The sequence below is a fragment of the Antechinus flavipes genome, chromosome 4 (assembly GCF_016432865.1).
Source record: "Antechinus flavipes isolate AdamAnt ecotype Samford, QLD, Australia chromosome 4, AdamAnt_v2, whole genome shotgun sequence".
Classification (NCBI taxonomy): domain Eukaryota; kingdom Metazoa; phylum Chordata; class Mammalia; order Dasyuromorphia; family Dasyuridae; genus Antechinus; species Antechinus flavipes.
This window is the reverse complement of record NC_067401.1, coordinates 338,347,752-338,360,025: the sequence shown is the minus strand read 5'-3', so window position 1 is coordinate 338,360,025 and position 12,274 is coordinate 338,347,752. Positions and strand designations below refer to the sequence as shown.

Below are 12,274 nucleotides of genomic sequence, written 5' to 3'. Positions count from 1 at the left end.
AAAACATCAAAGTCATCTCTATACATTATGGTCCACACTGATAAAAGGATAAAGGAACAAGTTTCTCTCCTTTTTCTTAATCACCAAGAGAACCCTAAAAGCAGCCTACATGTCAAGGAATAAAGGAAAAAAAAAGACAGGGAACATGAAAACCTAAGGTCCCGTTATTTAGAAGTACTACTCTGAACTACCTGTAATTAATTTTAAAAATAGCAATAACTTAATAATTTAATATTTATAAAATATATTATAATTATTATTTTATTTAATCCTTACACCAACCCTAGAAGTTAGGTGCTGTTGTTATCTATTTAAGAGATGAAGAACTTGAGGCAGAGAAAAATTAAGTGACTTGTCTAGGATCAGACAAGTAGCATTTGAATTTCAGGCTTTTCAATATTCTATTTACAAACCTTGTTACTTATTTCGCTGACTCTAATGCAGAGAAATTTCTGATTGAGATTCAGTAAATGATAGATCTTGTTATCAGAAAGCAAAAAAAAAAAAAAAATCAAAGCCCCTAAGAAATGATGCAACCAGTAAAGAAAAGGGAAAAATGACTGATTTGTGAATCAAATACCCAGGAGTACTAGTAATAAAAGTCAGAAGGTATAGAAGCATCTAGGTCTGGAATAAGGAAGATTTGACTTCAAATCTAGACTCAATCACTTACTAGCTTTATAATCCTGGACAAGTCACTTAACTCTGTTTACCTTGGTTTCCTCCACTGTAAAATGGGAATAATAATAATAGCACCCATCTTGCAACATTGTGGTGAGACAGTATTTGTTAAAAAAAAAAAAAAGTATTTAGCATAGTGCCTGGTAACACAGACAATCAGGGTTATCTCATATAGCTTGATCTATATATGTTGCTACTGGATCCAGATGACTCTGGAGGGGAAATGAAGCAAGTGACTTCGCCCAGCCCTACTTTACTTAAATCCAATTCATTTGCATGTCATGTCATCACTTCCCTGATGTCATGTTCTCTTTAAAAAGGAAGCATAACAACATAAATGCTTATTGCCTTCTTCCCTTTCTTTTTCTTCCTCTAATTCCAAATTTACAATCCCTTAATTCTTAGTAAAGTTTCTTGTGCTATTAGAAAGAGAGATCCATTACCAGTTGCTAACCATGCTATCAAAATATAGTGTTGATTCATTGATACAAATTCAGAGACCTCCACCAGTATTCTCAGTGGCAGAATTTGTATATCAATGACTATTTTATAATTTGTAAAAAATATTGAGCACAATTCCTGGCACATAGTAGGCACTAGATGAATGCTTATTCCCTTGTCCCTTCCTTTCCCTGAAGATTATAATACATTGGGATGATTGGGCTGTACAAATAACTACAACCCAAAGTCATGTATGATAAATGGCATATGAAAGGTACAAAGGTCCTTCCTAGTCCTGAACCCTGTAATTATGGGACAATAAGTGCCATTACATTGCAGAGAAGACAGAGTAAAAGTAAGAGCAAGAGAGGGAGGGAAGGGGAAGAGAGAGAGAAAGAGAGACTGATAGAAAGACAGACAGACAAAGATAGAGACAGAGAGATAGAAACAGACAAACAGAAACAAAGAGAGGCAGAGAGAAAGACAGACAGAAAAAGGCAAAGAGACAGAGAGACAGAGGCAGAACAGAGAGAGACAAAGAGACTGAGATAAGAGACAGAGACAGAGAGAAACAGAGACAAAGAGAGACAGAGAGTGAGAATAAGAACAAGGAAGGGAAAAAGAGAGAGAGAGAGACTGACGGGGATTGGGAGAAGGAGAAAGGGAGAGAGAGAGAGTAAGAGAGAGGGAAAGAGAGGGATGGAGAAATAGAGTGAGAACTTGGAGGACTAATCCTCCATGGGAGGGCAGATCACATAAGGAGAGGATTTGAAGGATAATAATAATTGAAGTGGAAATGGAGAAGACTGGGGACAGAGAGGGAACAACAAGAGAAAAGGCATAAAGTAATTTGAGGCCATATTGAAGAGGGTCTTGAATTCCAGGCTAAGGAATTTGGATATTATTTCTATAAGCAGTGGAGATTCATTAAATGTTTTTTTAAGCAGAAAGGGGCAACATTAGTAAAGTGGCATTTTAGAACAATTAATTATCTGGTGATGGGTAGAGTAATTAACAAAGGAAAAACTCAAGGCAAAGAGACTATTTTAATTTCAATGAGGGTATGCACTAGGGTATTATCAATGGTTACAGAACAGAAGGGACAGCAGGGAAATGCATTGTAAAGGAAGAATCAACAGAACTCTGTGACTGATCAGGTTTGTGGGGCCCGAGTGTTGCTTCAGTTGGGTCAACAATTTATACCCATATAGTAACACTTCTCTTACAAAGAGATCATATGTTCTCTAGTTTCATAATCTGGAGCACAACTGAGAGCCCAGAAGTAATTAAGGCAACCATCTGAGCAGCCAAAATAGATATCCCAAAATTCATGCACTTGATTCATTGGACAACCTCTTGCGGACTTTTACTCAGAGCCTATTAACTCTAAATTTAGACACAAATCTAACAAACTTGGCTAGTTGTTTTCCCAGCCCACAGTAGATCAGAACCACAGATAAGGAGATGAAGCTTCTAGAATGCCCCCTGTAAACAACTAGATATGATTGTCAATAGATTGTCTCAAAGGAGACAAAAAGCATATAGAAAAACTTTAAAACCACAGCAGTATGAAGCCACTTGATATAGATATGATTGTCAATAGATTGTCTCAAAGGAGACAAAAAGCATATAGAAAAACTTTAAAACCACAGCAGTATGAAGCCACTTGATATAGATAAACAGCTCTGCCCACTTTCAGTAACTCCTAAAAACAGGCAAGAGAGATCAAATTATTATCCAAATGGCATGTTCAATATCATCACACTACCTGAACTCTTTTTTTCGATATCTACTTCTCCATCTTAAACCAAGAGGAATCATCATTTCATAATGGAAAACACCCTGGATCTCAGTTTTCTTATCTGTAAAAAAAAGTCAATCTGTTGACTAAAAAGTTTCTCAGGTCTCTTCTTGCCCTGGATCAGATGTTCTTAACCTTTTTTGCGTCAGAGTCTTTGACAATCTATAAAATCTCTGGTCAGAGTCCCCGGTAAAGTCTATAAAATTCTTCTCAATGTTTTCACAAACTTAAAATTATAAACATGTGTGTGTGTGTGTGTGTGTGTGTGTATGTGATTATAAGGAAAATCAATTATATTAAATCTGGTATTTGGCATATACTAAATCATATGCTAGATATGGTTATCAAAAATATATATTTTTTAACAATTTCATGGAGTCTAGATTAGGAATCTCTATTCTAGTATTCAGTCATTAAATTGTTAGTACTCTTACATCATGAACTCCTTGGGAACAGGAACTATCTTTTGCCTTTCTTTGTATCCCCAGCTCTTAGCACAATACCAGGCACTTTATAGATACTCGATTGATGGCCATGACAGTTTCTTCCTATAAGGGACAAGACTTGTGAACAGGCAGTTTCCTGAGACAATCAATAGAATAAGGTCAGGAAGCAGGCATAGGAGCCAGCAATGCTATCAACCCCTTTCAATCACTTCTAGGGTTGGATATGACCCAAGGTCTATATCACTTTCTATTCATATTTATATAGAGAAATAAGTAGCAAAAAAGTCCCTTTTCAACAGTGGGCTTCCTGAGCGCATGATGATAGAGCAGAATACTGTATATGAAGGAGGAAGAGGTAAAGGAGGAAAGAGGAAGAGAAGGAGGAGGAAAAGGAAAAGGAGGAGGGAGAGAAGGAAGAGAGAGAAGGAAAAGAAGAAGGAGGAGAAGGAGAAGGAGGAGGAGGAGGAGGAGAAAGAGGAGGAGGAGGAGGAGGAACAAGAACAAGAAGCCTTTCTTTTTAATATGCCCCAAAATACAACGGTTACATCTAAGGACATCCTTGGGATAGTACTGACTCTGAGACATGAAAGTTCTCAAATAAATAAATAAATAAATGCTTATTGAACTGAGTGAATGAAATACTGTGTTACTGAAATGTTTCTTGTTTTCCTTCCCTCACAGAGTTCTGTTTATATTTTTAAATGCTTGGGTGGCAACAGAGAGCCTCTAATTCTTAGTAATTGCTCCTTTATCAAGGGTGTAACATAGAAACATTTAGATAATGTGGCAGTGTAAAAGAGCTCTTACAGAAATAGAAGAAACTCCCCAAACTGTCATCCTCACATATAAAGAAAGCAAGAAGAAAATATCCTCATTAGTTTTCAATGATAGGGTAATAAGATGTAGATGGTTAAACTGATTGGGAAGAGAAAGGTAATCTGTTGACCAGTGATATGGTGAATTCATTGTCCCACTGACATTCCTAAAGTCTGGTCATTTTCAGTTGAGTACCATTTATTTTGGTCAAAATCAGTTCAGGGCTCCTCTAGCATTTGAAATTACATAGGACTTTATCACACAGCCCATCTCTGGGATTAAAAATCCTGTTTCTGATCAGAGATCACTTTCCCTTATAGGAAGAAATATGCATGGAGATATGACCAAGTACTGGACTGGCTTTGTTGCTTCCTGGATGAGAACTAGGTAGTAAGAAGGAGGTAGGACAGAATGATGCTGGTGAATATTCCTTTTTTTTTTTTTATACTGTATTTTAACCTCTTTCATCCTGTTTATTACAATGTATTTTGGCAAAGTATAAAGAGTGAGGGAGAAGAGGGTTTTTTGGATTGAGTGAACAATTTATACGTATTATTGCCACTAGCAGGTCTGGACTGGCCCCGGGGCATATCCCATTTCAAGGGCTCTAAGAATGATGAAAGCAGGTATACCTTTACCAAGTGTTAGGTAACCTTTTAGCAGGTTTTCTAGCCAGATTTGACCCAAGGTCTCTTGAGGTGATTAAAGATCCAAACATGACCTGACCCTTTAATGAGACTAGGATCCCTTCCTTCCCTCCCCATGTCATCTGGAATAGGGATGACCAGAAAGCGAATATAGGTATTGTCAAAAATGCTGCTGAAAGGAACAGAAATTTCTAAGCCAGAAGGTCCAAATCCAAGATAGGTAATTGGCCAGAACTTTCCAAGTTAAAACAATCATTTAGCTTTCTATGATACACCTTAGTATTCCTGACTCAACCAAATCAGAAGAACCTACCTATTTCAGAAGTTTTAATGAAATTCAATATTTGATTTGCTAATTTCTAATTTTCTGACTTGGATAGATTGTTCCTACCAGAGGAAAAAAAATTGAGATTGTATTACTTGAGATGTTATTTCTTTCTGACCAAAAAAATTTAAAAATCAGCCTATTGATTTTTGTTTATATATGTCTTTTCTTTGAAAATATGAAAACAAATACTTTGTTAGATTTTTTTATTTAGTTTACAGGGAAAAAACTAAAATGGTCTCCTTCACAAATGCCTAATAAGTATGGAAAGGGAATTCATGAAAGAAGCACTCTTTTCTTCTAGAGACACAATACAATTTTAAAGGGATAAGAGAACTTTCTAATTTTTCCCTGGGTAATCAGAATTCATTTGCATGTGTGTGCACACACACACGTGTGTATTTCGCTTTGAATTTTTTCTTTTTTATTGATACAGGATAATATAGTCTATTATTGGTAACATCAAATGAAAACTAATCTCTGATAATTATTTTACTATTCCATGTTTACAAAATCTAAGGAACAAAACTCATTTTCCAACTGCCAAATAAAAAGCACATCCCCAGTTTTAATTTTTAAAATTAGATTGACATATTTCATTGAAGACTAAGCATACAAATTGTGGCTTCAATATGAATATCAGCAGTAACAGAACAAAAGATTCTAACATGTCAAAGAATAGAAAATTTTACTATTGATAAATTAACTACTTTGTGCTTTTCTCAAGGCATTTTAACCTTTAATCTTAAAGCATCATTAATCTCCAAATTACCCTCCTCCTTGAGAGTCAAGAATACCTTATTAAGCAAGAATGATCGTGCTCACATTCAGAAGGAAAAAACTATAGCACACCAAGGGTCAGTAATTACGCATAGTCTTAACATAAATTAAAAGAAGAAAAGGAAATGGATCCCAAATTGCTGATTCCTTTCAAGTCAATAAGCAATTATTAAGTGATTAATAAAGGTAAGGCATTGCACTAAACTCTGGAAAGAAAAAGAAAAACCAGTTCTCAACCAATAGAAAATCAGTCTCAAAATATTATCAGTAGATAAGTTTGCACTATTTATGCAGTGATCTGGTAGAGTTATGCTTCTCTAGAATCTTCTTTGGCTCCCTATTAATCTTCTCCTCATCATTATGTCTCTTTCTTTATTCTTATTTATAGAGCTTCATGGAGGTTTACAAAATGCTTTATATACTCATTTTCATTTGCTGCTTGCAAGAGTCCTATGAGGAAGGTGTTTTTATTATTCCCCACTCTACAATGAGAAAGTAAGGACTCAGAAAAATCTAAGAAATTTGAGCCAGAATATTGAGCCAATAATTGCAATAAGATTTGAATCAAAGGTTCCTGACTTCAAGTCATATATGCTATCCAGTATACTATGTCACTTCCTTGCCATCTGAATAAAATCCAAATTCCTTTACCTGATGTTCAACTTTATATCATGTTACTCTCCTCCATTAATTTAAGCATTATCAAGCATATATTATGTACCAGACAATAGGGCTATCAAGGCAAAAAAGAAAGAAAAGAAAGGAAGAAGGAAGGAAGGAAGGAAAGAAGGAAAGAAGGAAGGAAAGAAGGAAGGAAGGAAGGAAGGAAGGAAGGAAGGAAGGAAGGAAGGAAGGAAGGAAGGAAGGAAGGAAGGAAGGAAAAAAGAAAGAAATCTCCCTTTAAGGATAATTTATTGGTGAAATACATATTTTGTTATTTCTTGTCTTCATTCCTTTGTTTATACCATTCCCTCAACTTAAAATATTTTGTCTCTCCTTCTTCCCCTGCTAAATCCTCTGAAACCCAATTCAGATCTTTGTGGCCATAGTTTTACAGCATTCGTCTTGTAAACTAGGAATGCTAGCTTTGCTGTAAGTTCAATTACATTCAACAAACATTGTGTCTAATATATTCTAGTCCTTGGGAGAAATAAAGATTAGATAATACATTGTAACTGATCTCATAGATCTTAGAATCTAGTATTATTAGACACAGACAATAATATACAATATTTCTAAACCTTAAAGTGCCACATCAATCAGTTATTATTATTTAAATGATAAAATGTATATTCAATGCAAAGACATAAAAGCTAAATAATCTGTGAAGTCCAAGGGAATAGGTTTTATAAGGAAGGAAACATAAGAATTAGACTTTAAGGAAGAAGAACAGGAAGGAAGGAAGGAAGAAAAAAAGGAAGGAAGGAAAGAAGGGAGGGAGGGAGGGAGGGAGGTGTAAAGGGTTGAACCTCTGAGCTGATGCACTGAGGTCAGACAACCGAGCATTTAAGGCTAACTATCAATTGGCCAATACTCTATTAGCATATGCTTGGAAAATGGCCCTTCCCACTATTCTGTGCTGGTTCAATCTTTTGGTGTATACAGAGAATTGTGGGGAAAATTAGGGGGTGGAGTAAAACAAGCCAGAGTCACTTGGGCAGTGGAGGTGAAAAAGGAAGGTCGTGGAGATCCTGTGTCCATTCCCTTCACTTCTACCCCTAAAGATCAAGAATAAAGACCAAGGACTTTTGCTTATCTTGACTCCAGCTGATTCTAAAGTATCCAGGGCGCTAACTCAGTTTTCACAGCGAGGGAGGGAAGGAGAGAGGGAGAGAAGGAAGGAAGGAAGGAAGGAAGGAAAGAAGGAAGGAAGGAAGGAAGGAAGGAAGGAAGGAAGGAAGGAAGGAAGGAAGGAAGGAAGGGAGAAAGGAAGAAAGGGAGGGAAAGAAGGAGGGAGGGAGAGAGGAAGGAAGGGAGGGAGGGAAGGAGGAAAGGAAGGAAGGAGGAAGGAAGGGAGGGAGGGAAGGAGGAAGGAAGGAAGGAGGAAGGGAAGAAGGAGAGAAGGAGGGAGAGAGGAAGGGAAGAAGGGAGGAAGGAAGGGAGAGGAGGAGGGAGGGAGGAAGGAAGGAGGAAGGAAGGAAGGAAGGAAGGAGGAAGGAAGAAAGGGAGGAAGGAAGGAAGGAGGAAGGAAGGAAGGAAGGAAGGAGGGAGGGAGAGAGAGAAGGAAGGAGGGACGAAGGAAGGGAGGGAGGAAGAGAAGGAGGGAGGGAGGAAGGAAGGGAGGGAGGAGAGAGGAAGGAAGGAAGGAAGGAAGGAAGGAAGGAAGGAAGGAAGGAAGGAAGGAAGGAAGGAAGGAAGGAAGGAAGGAAAGAAGGAAGAGAGAGAAGGAGGGAGGGAGGAAGGAAGAGAGGGACGGAGGAGAGAGGAAGGGAAGAAAAGGCAAGGGGGAGAAAGAGGCAGAGTGAGAAGGAAAGAAAAGGAGCAGAGAAAGGGAAGGGGAAGATGAAGGAAAAAGGGAAGGGGAAAGGGGAAAGGAAAGGAAGAAGGATTTATTAAACACCTACCACATGCTAGGTAGTATGTTAAACACTTTACAAATACTATTCCATTTTATACTGCAACAATTCCAGGAAGCAGGTGCTATTACTATTCCAGTTTGGGCAATTGAGAAAATCAAGGCAGACAGAAATTAAGCAATTTACTGAGGTCACAGAACTAGTAAGGATTTGAGGCTAGATTCGAATTCAGATCTTCCTGACTCCAAGTCTCATGCTCTATTCACTTTGCAAAAGGATTATGAGTCACCTATATAGCAATTTGTATTTCCTTTCATTTTATGCTTTCTGTATGTGTGCATATATCTGTTTGCGATGTTATTGTTTTCTTTTCCATGGTGCTCTCAAAATAAGCAATTTTCACATCTCTATGGAAAGCCATTTATGGTAAATTTTCCATAACAATTAAGATAGGACCAAGCTTGGCATTCAGTCTCTCTATTATTTATTACCATAGCCTCTGGAAACTTGACATATATTTTTTTACTCTAGTCATCTGAATTTTAGAATAGAGAGACTACAAATGTTTTAATAGATGTGACTCATTGGCATTTAAAGAAATGATCCCATCTAAAGTCCCATGTTTTCTTGTATGGTGACCAATCTATTTCCACAAGCAAATGACATGTATAATACACATGCATATCTTTTATATATATATATATATATATATATATATATATATATATATATGTGTGTGTGTGTGTGTGTGTGTGTGTGTGTGTGTGTGTGTGTGTGTAAATACATGAATTTTTTCTAATGTATAATGATAAGTATCTGGAATTTCAGAAAGGGAAGATTAAACAATGAAGATTTTTAGTTAACAAAAGGTATTTGTCTACCTAGCAAAAAAACAGCACATGACTTTTTTTTTTTATGCCGTGATGTTCATGTGATGTATTCTTCATCAGAGCAAGCACAATCCTGTTTTAACACCAAATCAATGACTAATTTTCTTGTGACTTGTCAAATGTGGCCACACCTGAATGTGTACATGAGAAAAACCAGTTTACTAATTAGAATTTCTTACGTAGAATACTAGATTAAGAGAGCTAAGGACAATAACCATCTCTGCTGATCAAAAAAAGATAGAATATCCTACCTACATGGCTTGGGGATAAAATGGCCTGGTTCAATTAACATTAGCTGAAATGAAATTAATCTAGTCCGTCTGCCAGAAGCACAATTTGCACATATAAAGTATCACAAAGGCTACATTAATCCAGCGGAAGATCATCTAAACTGGCTTGCCATTAAAGTGTAAAAATCCTTTGGCACAAATAAATCAGACTTTTGCTGGGTGTTGTTCATCTAGGACTAAGTGAGGCACCTAGGTGATATAGTAGGTAAGAGCATGAGGCTTGGAGCCAAGAAGACCTTAATGTAAATGCTATTTCAGACACTTACTATGCTGATCCTGAAAATGTCACCTTAAAAAAAAAAAAGACTGCTTGCCTCGGTTTCCTTAACTTAAAAATGGACATAGTAATAGTACCTATAGTCCAGGGCTGTGAGGATTAAAAAAAATAAGATTTGTAAAGCATTTAGCACAGTGCCTGGTACACAATAGGCACTTAACAAATATTTATTCTTCTTTCCCAAACTAAGATGGTATTACTTTTGCCATTTCTAAAACATTATTAGATATTTTCAAAATATGTGGGATAATAAACATTATGATTCTTATTTAAATCATATTCCTAACACTTAGCCTCAAGAGAATTCTGCCTAGGGCACCAATGCTATCAAAACAGATTGACTTCAAGCATTAGTATACCATTATAAGCCTCTTGGATATGTCTGGCAATCAAAAACTAAATAACATGTTCCCTACAATTTATACTTGTTCTAACGGATTTCTGTTTTTCAGAATAAATAGCTGAGCTGCTATAACAATTCAGCTAAAATGTGGTATGTTTGAAAATACCTCAGATAAAATAAGCAGCAAATTATGGCTTAGGATAATATTGGTCATTCTGTATTATAATATCTGAGAGGAAACAGAGGAAGCAAGAAATTGGCATGCATTATGTTTGCTTGACTAACCTCTTTAAGAGCTAAAAAAAAAAATTTCTTTATTTATATCCCTCAATGAAAACATCCCTAAAATGCCTTAATTTTCTTTTTTCTATGATATATGTGCTCAAAAATTAACTGAATCATCTCAGACTGGAACCTTAACCTCAAAGGAAACAAATATGTTAGAACATAAATTTATCCTTTCATTCAGTTTTATACTAACTAGCAAAAGGTAGTTTTTCATTTTTATTTTCATGGAGAATCTCCTCTAGATGTCTATTTGTCTCCCATCCCAAAGCTAAAATATTGTAACTTCCTTTGCTAAAGATCTCTCTTCTTGATGCTAAAACAAAGGATAAATACTATGGTTGAATAGAATATGTATAAAATTAAAAAAAAAAAAAAACTTGCCCTCTCCTCAAGGAATTTGCATTCTAAACATGTTAATTCTATTGTTCCTAAAGTGCTAATCCCTGATCCCAAATAATCACTACCTGATTCTTTCCAGTAACCCTAAGCAGTCACACACACACACACACACACACACACACACACACACACACACACACACGTCAATTTATTTTGCCCACTATGAATTTAGGTGTATAATCTGCTCAGTTGTAGGGCTACTGGACAATCCTTTTACTTTACTAGACTTTGGAAGTGTTTATCACAACTCCCAATTTCACTTACACATTGAATCTCCAAAGCTCAAGCCACTTCTCCATTTCCCTGGATGAATTGAGAAAAACCCTGGATGAGAGATAGGAGATTTTTCTCTAATCAGATAAAAACTCCATTTCCAGTATTTAGTCTCAAAGATCAAACCTCAGTTAAACTCTCCCCATATCAATGATTGATTGACTCAATGATTAGTATCCCATTATCAATCTAATCAGTTGTCATCTTGATATACTCAATAAGTAATTAACAATGAGTTTTTACAAAGAGATAGAGAATATATAGCAAAGATAGAGTACAAACACATTCTTCTATACCAGAGGCATAAACTCCCCCCTCTCACCTTGGTCTCTAGGGACAATAGAGTCAAATTTAAAGTGGTTGCTACAATTATTCTCTACCAAATTCAGTTCCAAATGAGGGACTGGGTCCCTCAGGACTAATCTTGAACAAAATGAAATATGGATTTCATATTTCCGTTCCCGAACCTCTGGTGTTCTGGCCTCTCAAAGCTCACAAGGTTAAAACCTTGTTCCTTTCATCTTCAAAATTCATCCACTTTAAATCAAGAAAGAACTAAATACAATAGAGACAGAAAATAAACAATTCATATATTTATGTTTTATATTGACACAAAATGCAAAAAAATAGACTACTACACTATCTACATCCAGAGACTTAGTGCAATCATTGCCTTAATTGCCACCAAGAAAAAGAAAAATTGACTTAACTGATCTGAACTGTTTTTTGGTTCGTTTGTTTGGTTGGTTGGGTAGGTTTTTTTGTACCATTCAGTAAATAGATAAGAAGTAGAGAATACAATAATGCTCTACAGTGGTGAGAGAGCTCCTCCATTCCATGTCTTCACAAACTTCCAGAAGCAGGTTTGCCATATACCAGCATGAATCCCCTTTGTGCTTCTAAAACTTGGCCCCCATTATCTCTATTAACACTTACAGGAAAAAAAAAGTTCCTCTCAAAATTTTTCTTCTTTTAAAATGCACAACCACAACCTCTTCTTTCACACTTTATAGCATATGACCAAACCATTGAAAGAAGGATATACAGTGTGTGTTCCCTCC

General features: G+C 36.2%; 1 protein-coding gene across 1 annotated transcript in view; it reads right to left on the bottom strand.

The window, feature by feature from the left end:
- The window catches only part of PPP1R14C (protein phosphatase 1 regulatory inhibitor subunit 14C), a 111,605-nt gene that overhangs the window by 82,803 nt on the left and 16,528 nt on the right, over positions 1-12,274 (bottom strand). The window lies entirely within an intron of this gene.